This window comes from Pteropus vampyrus, unplaced genomic scaffold (genome assembly GCF_000151845.1).
Source record: "Pteropus vampyrus isolate Shadow unplaced genomic scaffold, Pvam_2.0 Scaffold115, whole genome shotgun sequence".
NCBI classification, from domain to species: Eukaryota; Metazoa; Chordata; class Mammalia; order Chiroptera; family Pteropodidae; genus Pteropus; species Pteropus vampyrus.
In genome coordinates, this window is record NW_011888896.1 from 4,419,204 (window position 1) to 4,429,420 (window position 10,217).

Consider the following 10,217-nt stretch of genomic DNA (forward strand, 5'->3'; position numbering starts at 1 on the left):
AACACACAATGCAATATACAGATGATTTATTATTGAACTGTACACTTGAAACATATAATTTTATTAACGACTGTCACCCTCGACAAATTTAATAAAAATTTTAAAGAATGTGAAATCATATCAATGAACTTTTATTCTTCTATTACATTAAAATCCATGACTCTACCTTACAATGTGAATGGAGAGTTAACCAATATATGATTTTGTAATACTAAGCACTGGTCATTGAAGAATATTGGATCACTGAGTTATACATATCTTATAAATGTTGGTACATTTATTTATACAATATCACTATCACCACCAATCCCATTGGAAAGGTCTTTACATATTTGGAAGGCTTCAAGTTCATAGTGGCATAAATAAGTTCCCCAAATTCTAACTTTCACTTGACACCTTGAATTTTACCATTTGCCACAAATACTGACAATGTTGTCCTTGAAATAATTGGCTCACTTTGTTAACTTTTGAGGAAACTTCTGCCAAATATTGAAGTCTAAATTGTCTGTTCTTTCAAGCAGAAATAGTATTAAACCAGAAAAAAAAAATTACAAGTTCGGCTTGAAGCTCACATAATACAGCAAGGGCTTTCCCTTTGTGCTTTATGAAGAATTCCCATTTCTTTGTGCAGAATGTACAAAAGATTTGCACTCAAAAGACAAGATATATTAAAATAATTATTCTTTCTCCATCAAGGCATTCTTAAAAGAAACTGATGAAATTTTGGCTACAAATGAGTGGCAGTGAAGGACAGTGACTACTATTACAATTTGATCACACTGTTTTGACTTGTGTGAAGACCAACAGTACTATTCATTATTGTATTTTCCACCATCAGTGCAAATGTCAACATACAGAAAAAGACAGAGAATGTTTATTATGAAAAAAGCTTTGGCCTTACAGGCTACCCCACTCCTCCAAAGGTACATGAACCACAACTTGAGAACTGCTGATCTAGATAGAAGTAGTCGCAGAAGAATGGGATAGGTGTCTTTGAAGCACTACAGCAAAACCTGCATACATGCCAACCCCTCCAACCAGAGAGCTGTACTGGACTGTGACATGAGTAAGAAATAAATTCTTGTTTATGCCACTCAATGTTGAGGTTGTTTATTATAGCAGTACGCTTCTCTGAATACAGAAACATACTTTGAAGTTGGATGTTATCACGACAAAAACTAAGATATGGGGCATTAAGCTAATGCTAAGTGTTTGCACCATAGATGGCAAGGAGACAGAGCTATGAGGAAAGCTCTATCTGCCTTTTCAAACATTTGGTAAAACTATCACCAGTGATAACTTGGAAAGCAGGCATCTGCTCACAGAGCCTACAGCTCTAGGGGAAGTAACGAGAAAGAACTAACATGATCTTGCATGTTGGATGCTATTGCTGTTTCAAGTGGAATATCATGAGAAAGAGATGAGCTTAAAAAAGAATTGGCAGATTTGTTGGCAGAAATCATGGGGAAGAGAAAATCCATAAATTTGAAATATTGAAGGAGTACTGAAGACAACTACTTCTAGATTCCAAACAATAGGAAATAAGACCAAATATATATATATATATATATCTCTGAGAGTCAAAGGCCTACTAAGTCTTAGTCCTTATGGCAAAGATTAGACATAGGATATAGCCTCTCTAGCCACATCTGATGGCCTAGCGTAGCTACCATTAAATAGAGAGAGACTGGCATGTACAGGAAAGAACTTTGGGTATAATTACTGACATAGAGTTGACTAAAATCAAGTAGATCAAAAGCCTACTGAGTTTTCAAGGAAATTTCATGGTCAATGAAACCAAGAGCCTGAACCTATTTGATATTTAAAATAACTCTCCCACACCCATACTTGCAGGTGCCAGAAATAAGCGTGACTATTGGGAAGCCACCAAGGCAGGCATGCTCCCAACGTTCACATCAGATCCGGTCATGGAGGCTAAAAGGAAGAAACTTCCGGAACCTGAAGTCAGGGGTCTTAGGAAAAAAATAGATGAGTGTATTCTTCTTAGAAGTGAAGTCTAATTAAGGACTATCCCACCCATCCCCACCACAGCAGAGGTCTTCACATCTTACTAGTCATACTTCATAATTGTTATGGGCCAGTGCCTTCCATGATTTATTTAAAAACAAGTTTCTACCATATTTTTCTGATTGTGCTCCATCACTGTATATTATTGTTATGTAGAGGTTATGGATCACATTTTATTTTAGTTCTTAGGCTGCTGGCCCACAAGGAACCACATCCAGATCCTATGGAGGTGGCTCCCTATCATCTAAGTATTAGCCTTATGCATTGATGTGGATCCAGTGACCTAAAAGGGTTTTGGGGTCGCGTTTCTGGAGGAGAAATTAGTATGTCCTATGCATGGGAAAAGTGTGAAACAGATATATGATGTTCTTAAGAGTGGACTATAACAGACACTGCTAGTGTTTACCAATTTCCATGTTTTCCCTTTCACCCTGAGCAAAGTGGGAGTACGTTTCCATATTTCGCTGGTGTGGACTTGTGACTTATGTTTAGACAATGAAATGTGAGTGGAAGTAATGTGTGCCGATTTCTGTGTATAAAAATACCTCGTTTTCTTTCTCCATCTGTTGGCTGATACAGAAAATTTAAAGATTTAAACAGAGAAGATGAAAAAAAAAAAATTGAAGGAATCTAGATCCTTGAATGACTGCTTGTGTAAAGTGTACTCTATTGACCTGCACTGGACTTTGAACATAATGTAAAATAAACCTTTATTACAGTTATCTGTTGGGATTTGGGGATTTTTTGTTATTACAGCAGTCAGCTACCCTGACCATAAGTGCTGAGATGCTGAGTCCTGCAGACGAAATCATTTCCTCCACTATACACTCGAGCCCCATAAGCTCTCAGAGTATTTCTGATTTTTGACTCTAAGTATATAACACACTCTTCGGCTTATAAATACTTTTGTACCACATTCTATTCTCATTGCTAATGTATCCTTCTTATAAATAATACTCTCAAGATAAATCATATCTATTTTTTAAACTGGAGATTCAGTAACTATTGATTGGGAACCTACTATGTTCCAGGCATTGTAGAAGACGCTGGTGGTAATATCCTTTGGATTTATGTTAGGTGCCATCCTAGCCCTGCCTAGGGCTGAACTTTAATCTCTTGTGCTTGCCATCCATATTCCAATGTACTTGGGACATCCATTCAACTATCACAGCTGTGAGTAAAATGTATTTAAAATGAGGGGCACTAACAATGAAACTGGTCACCAGACAATTACCCGTTGTGCTACCGATTAGAAACTGAATTTCTTTGTCACGTAGCCCAGAATAAATAGATGTAGAATTAAAAATGCAAATACAATATGTAAATTAAATTTTTCCCAAAGAACAAAGAATAATCTTGACTCCCAACACTTAACTATCATCTAGCGTCTAGTGATTTAAAATTAGGCACTTGTTCTGACAATTTCTTCAGGAATACATGTTTCTCTCAGTTTCCTACAGTATGTTCTGAACATGGAAATTTCAATCGGCATGAAAGAGTTCATTGTAGAACAATTCTTTAATTTGTCTCGCTACCTCTGCTCTGGCCAATCCCTTGCCATTCCTTTCCATTCTGAATGGATCCCTTCCACTTTGAAATACAGGCCATTTCATTTCTCTGAAGAGCTGGTATGGCTAACATTTTTTGGCAACATACCTTTAAGGTAGAACCCAAACTAACATTGGTCATTCATTAGCAATGTGGAGTATTTTAAGGAAAATTTATTTTCAGTTGTTTTTTCTAGGCTTTAAATTATTATTTTCCCCAATCATAAAGTCTATGAATATATCAAGCCATCAAGTCTTTGTAAAAAGACTTTCACATTAAGCTTTCTATATTATAGTAATGATAATTTTAAATAAAAAGATTGCTAAATTAATTGAGGAAGCAAACACAAAGGACTTGAAGGCTTCACTATGATATTTTCAGAGTATTTTTTTACTAAATATTTGATTATGAGAGTACTGTTATGAACTTATATGTGTGGTATGATACAACTAAAGATTTTAACAGCAAATAACTGATCTACTAATTATTTTAGAACATAACTACAAAAGTTACCTACACTTTTTTCATTAATCTGGATTTTACTGCTAAAAATCCAGTATCTAGGTATCTAACATTGACATTAAATTTTATTTACTGCACTATGATTATAATACTGAAGATTATTTTAAATATAGTTAATGTTTAGTGTAAGCTTCTTAAAAGCAGGTATTAAAAATACTTTTTTTATAACTTGCAATGAAAGAGCACAGCAGCGTTTTCATAGATAGCACTTGAGAAATATTCACTTCCTTCGATAATGTTGCTTTGTCTTTTAAATGACAGTAAATCAATAGTTTCGTTAATAGGAATTTCAGTAATGCATAATTGGTGATTAAGACCCTTATTCTGACCAGCCCCAAGAGAGCTAAAATTCTCTTGGTGGTGAGGGTGTGAAGTGGGTGTTTGTGTGTTGGGTGCCAGGAGGCTAGTAATTACTTCCTGATCAATTTAGTGTGTGGTTTTAACATGTTTTTAAAAAATCTTTACAATTACACTATTTTGATAAAATAGTGATCATTAACCTCATAGTAACATGAACCTGCATTTCATACAGCTGAATTTTATGCACCCTTTTCTGTCAAATGTCTTGCTTCATTAACATATGTATATATACATTCTCATATGTACATATGCATATATATGCACTCTTTCATCTTGTTTCAAGAACGTGTTAAGCTTAAAATAAATAATTATGTTTACAGTGGTTTTAATAAATAAAAGTTTATTTTTCCTCACATTATTAAAATTCTGAAAGTAGGAAGCTGTTGGCATTGATTTAATAGCTCAACGAAGTCAGCTCTTTGTTCTCTGTTATTATTTTGGTCTTCCCCTTAAGATAAATACTACAGATTTCTTTCAATGTAATAAGAAGGGAGAAGGAACAGTGTCAGTAAGTAGCCTCTCCTTCTTTTACTTAAAGCAAAACCATTTCAAGACACCTCCCCCTTTCCCCCCAACACATACACGTAATCCTCTAATAATGTTCTGCAAGGGAGGCTGGGAACTGAGAAATTTTTTTTTAGCCCTTATAGATAGATGTAAGTGACAAGGAAGAAGGGAACTAAGAGTATTCATAGATTTTTTTTCCCAAAGGGTTAAATTGCTGATAAAAATCTAACATGGTTTTAAAGCAAGAAATTACATGAAACTACAGTCCAGCATATTTATATTTAATCTGAATATTTTATGCCAAATATTTGGGTCAAAATAAGGAAAAGTAGAAGAAAACTACCCCAGTCTTTTTCAAAGACACAAATACAGTGTACCTAAACTCGTTTCTATCTTACCATGGTGAAGATGTCTACATGTCACACTGAGAGACATTTTATATAACCCATGTCTAGCCTGCAAATGTGTGGTAAATTGTTTCTAGTCATTCAAGTAATTAGAGTTGCCTGGTGTTATTAGGAATTCGACTCATTGCAGTAAGTAGATTAGTTGCCTTTTACAAATGAGATAGATCACGCAGGTTGTTAAATTTCCGCATCCCTCAAGTCACACAGCAGTTAATAGGAGAGCCAAGATAAGTAATCAGTGCCAAGAAAGGGAACTTGAATGAAGACAATGAAAGTTGCCTAAGGGCAATTTAAATTGCTCCTGTTCCTTCCTGCACAAAAGAAGGCAGCCAGAATTGGTGTCTGGTCAGTGATATCACTGTGCCACAGAGGCCAGGACAAATAAGACTTATCTGCCTACAGCTATGATATGTGAAAATGAACACATTCCCTAGCTGATTTGCATTCAGTTTTAGTGGCACAGAAAAGAATGATACACAGTTATCATATACCTCAGAGTTGTATTCCAATTGTATTTAATATTGCTTGAATATGTTGACAACAGGATTGGGTTTGGAAATTGAAGTTTATTACTGTGCTCCTGGGTATCTGTCTTAAAATTAAGTTCTCTGAGAAGAGGACCTTTCCAGTCATGCTTATGTTACATTGGTGTCCCTTCCATGTGGCACTTTAAGCACAAAAGTGATTAATAAATGATCTTGATAGTATAAGTAAGCCAATAAAATTTTCCAATGAAGAGTTTGTATGTATATGATGTAAACATGGATATTTCTTAATTAATATGGAATAAAATGTGAACCAGTTTGTCAAGAACAGAGTTTCTAGATGTATGATTAGATGAATGTTCTTCAACTCTGAAATTTCATGAATGATAATACTGTGTTCTCACAATCATATGTTAGGTAAATATTCTTATGTTTTTTCTCATTACTCCTTACTGTTTCTAGGTTCTTAATGAAAAATCCAAAATTGTTCTTCATTATCACTTTCTCTTGGATACATATTTTTTCTTCCATTTATCCTGTAATTATAACCTAATGACACTAGAAAAGACATCTTTCCAGAATAATGCCTCTTCTCTAGCTTCTTTTCATAAGTCAGTTATAATGGTTTCAGGATATCCACCATCTCAGAAGTTATCAAAATGCATACATTTGCTGAATCTAGATGAACGTGGCTTTATTAACATTTGGAAATATGCATTCATTTAAGCAGCAAATATTTCAAATCAAATGGGCCCACTATATGCTAGTCAGTGTGCTAGGGGCTGAGAATACTACTGAACAAGACATACTCCCTGACTTTACCAATTGTACATGCAATCAAAAATGGCAAAACACAAAATAGCGTGATAAGTATTCACAGGGATGCACTGAGTGTTCAGCTTCTATATTTGAGAGACACCTCTCGTAGACTGGAAGGTGATATTTGGGGTGAAAACTGAAGGATGAGTGAGTTCTTTAAGTGAAGATGGTGGGGGAAGGTCAGATCATTTTATAAAGAGGAACTAGCATATAGAAAGGCCAAGAAATAAGAAAAAATATGCCAAATTAGAGAACTTTATAGTGCGAAGAGTGACAAGATGAGCCTTGCCTTTAGCACTTACTTGCTATGTGATCTTGGGCAACTTACTTGACTTGGATAAGTTAAACCCTTGAGCTTCTGTTTCCTCATCTGAATAGCAGAGATAATGATATCTTCAATAAAGAGTTGTAAAAATGACTATATGTCTGTGTACATATATTTAATTTACAAAATTAAGTTAAAAACATCATAAATGTTTTAGGCAAATTATATTACCTGATATAAATATATACAATCTAAGAAAACAGTTCTTTACACCAACAGTCGAAAATTCCTGACATGTTCCTTCCTTATAGGTATTCCTTTAAGTCAAAAGGCAGCTTCTAGGTCAGTAACAAGAGTTTCAGAATAAACCCAATCTTCTCACTGAGAACATTTCATAACGGCTTATTTTCAAGCACAGCTGTTACCACTTTTTGGTAATCAAACCCTCTATATTAAAGCATATAGCAGAATATCCAAAAACGTAATTCTTAAATGTCTCACAAACTTAATTTACATGTATTCAAATATTTTCTAGGTATTAGATTGTTAACTCCAACATAACAATATAGAAAAATGATAATTGTTATTATTATTGTTATTGATAGGAAGAAAGCATGAGTGATAATTATTTTAATTTTATAGCAGATCAAGGTTTAATATAGCCACTTTAACTTTTACATTCTTAAAAATCTAACTTATATTATTTGATTACATAAAGCACTGTTTTGGTGTATTATTTTAATTTGCAGTTTTCTAAATACATTTGTTTCTTTTTAATGCAATCTAAGACAATAACATTAGATCATAAGAGAAATTATTCAAAGACATCTTTAAAATGTGGATGACTCAGAAAAGCAAAGAAAAAATCAAAATGGAAAACATAGTTGATCTCGTTATTTGGAGATTCTAAATTTATAAGATTGCCTTTTCACAAAAATGTATTTGTAACCCCCACACCAATACTTGTGGTGCCTTTGTGGTCATTTGTGGACATGTGGCAAAAAGAATGGCAAAAAATTGAATTGTTCAATGTGGGCATTTCTGACTGAGGTTGAACAAGGTGATGCCTTCTCGTTTCATCTCTCATACTTCAAAAAAGTGTCCTTTTTGTGGTATTTAGTGCTACATTTTTGCATTTGTGTTCTTTTTGTTTGTGATTTTGCTCTTTAAAATGTTCCCCAAGCATAATGTAAAGTGCTGTCTAGTGTTCCTAAGCAAGAGAAAGCTGTTATGCCCTTCACAGAGAAAAAAAGTTAGATAAGCTTCATTCAGAAATGAGTTATAGTGCCATTGGCCATGAGTTCAATGTTAATGAATCAACACAATATATTAAATAAGATGCCTTTAAATAGCGTACACATAAAACAAGGTTATACATTGATTAGTCAATAAAAATGCTGTCACCAGAGGCTTGCAGGAACCTAAACGTACATTTCCCCTAGGAGCAATGATCCAGTATTCACTAATTCAGTGTTTGTAGCAACTTCAGAGGAATATAACTACCATGACTAACAAAACTCCACTATCTTGACATATTTTACCTCATGTAATTTAAAATTACTACAAATCTAAAATAAGGTAAATAAATTGAAAGGCAAATGACAATCTAGGAAAAATATCTATAGTACTTAGGACACCAAAGGTTATCAATAATATATGGGGAAATAACAAATTGATAGAAAAACAAATGAAAATAAAATATATTAAGAGCCAAATGACTTTAATTTTGCTTTCGTTAAAATTTAAGTTAAAATCTTTGGTCAGAAATTTCAAAAGTATTAATGAGAAACTTGATGTTAAAAAACAAACAAACTGTTGTCATAAGTGTTTTGAGAATAAAACTACTAGGTTATTCATTATCTTTAGTTGGGGAAAAAACTAATCAAATATTTGTGTACATTTTCCATACCATTTTAATAAAATTTATACCTATTCTTTATTTTTTCTTTACAAAGTTGAATTTCTTGCCTAAGTGTACTTAATATGAGTAATGATCTTTCTTTTTTATTAGATTTAATAAAAACTTCAAGAGCTGTTTATGTAGAACTGTGAACCTGAAGATGTTTGTTATAGAAAACTAAATTTGTTAAAATATTCTGTGTAGAACACTGTGTTTTCCCTTGAATATCTGAAAACTTTTTGCCTTAGAGATTTAATACACTCACCAGTTTTATGACAATATAACCACTGTGTTATAATTAGTTAAATCAGTATATTAAAAATGTGTTTTTGTGTTAGATTAGGAATATTTTTTAAAGCACTGGTTTTTTTATATTCCACATATGAGTGAAATCATATGGCTGTCAACTTTTTCTGTCTGACTTATTTCACTTAGCATGATAATCTCAAGATATGCCCATGTTGTCACAAGTGGCATTATTTTATCTTTTCTTATGGCTGAGTAATAAAACTGAAAGCATAAAATGAACAAGGCAAAAACTCATAGATACAGACAACACTTTAGGGGGTACCAGAGAGAAGGGAATGAAGGGGAGGGAGAGGTAGATAGGGTGACGGAATACATGGTGACGGAAGGAAATTTAACGTTGGGTGGTGAACATACAATGCAATATACATATGATGTATTATTGAATTGTACACTTGAAATCTATATAATATTATTAATCAGTATCAGCACAATAAATTTAATGAAAATAAATAAATAAATAAGCACTCTCTTAAAAATGTTCTATGTAAAAAATTTTTTTATTTTTTATTTTTATTTTTTAGGCAAGGCAACCCTTGGTTGACCTCACAGATTGCAAGGACCTTGTCAGCTTACAATCCCTTATTTTTTTATTTTTTATGCCTATAGCACCTGGTCTTCCTAAGTGGTCTCCCATCCAAGTACTAACCAGGCCCCACCCTGCTTAGCTTCCAAGATCAGACGGGATCAGGTTTGTTCAGGGTAGCATGGCCATAGAGAAAAATGTAAAAAATTAAACATGTCCCTAATCTAACTACATTAAAATACAATAAAAATGTATTCATCTTCCGTAATGGCAATAGTGCAGTGAACGAAAGAGGCAATTTAATAAAGCAGTTGAAAAGGCCAATAAGCATGTGAAAAAAATCAGTATCACTAGTAATCACAGAAATGAAAAACAATGAGTTACTAATTTCAGGCTACCATATTGGAAAAGAAGGGAAGAAAAAGGAAGGAAGGAAAAAAGGAAAACGGAGGATGTGTGCTTGAATACAAAGACCAATCTTGTCATCAGAGAACCTGGGACAACCTGAAATTGTATTCTTCCTTATATGGTACTCAGCATCACT

At 33.6% G+C, this 10,217-nt stretch overlaps 1 pseudogene; it reads right to left on the reverse strand.

The window, feature by feature from the left end:
- Nucleotides 1-9,747: 9,747 nt before the first annotated feature.
- LOC111743511 lies at nucleotides 9,748-9,866 on the reverse strand (annotated as a pseudogene).
- Between the last annotated feature and the right edge of the window lie 351 nt (nucleotides 9,867-10,217).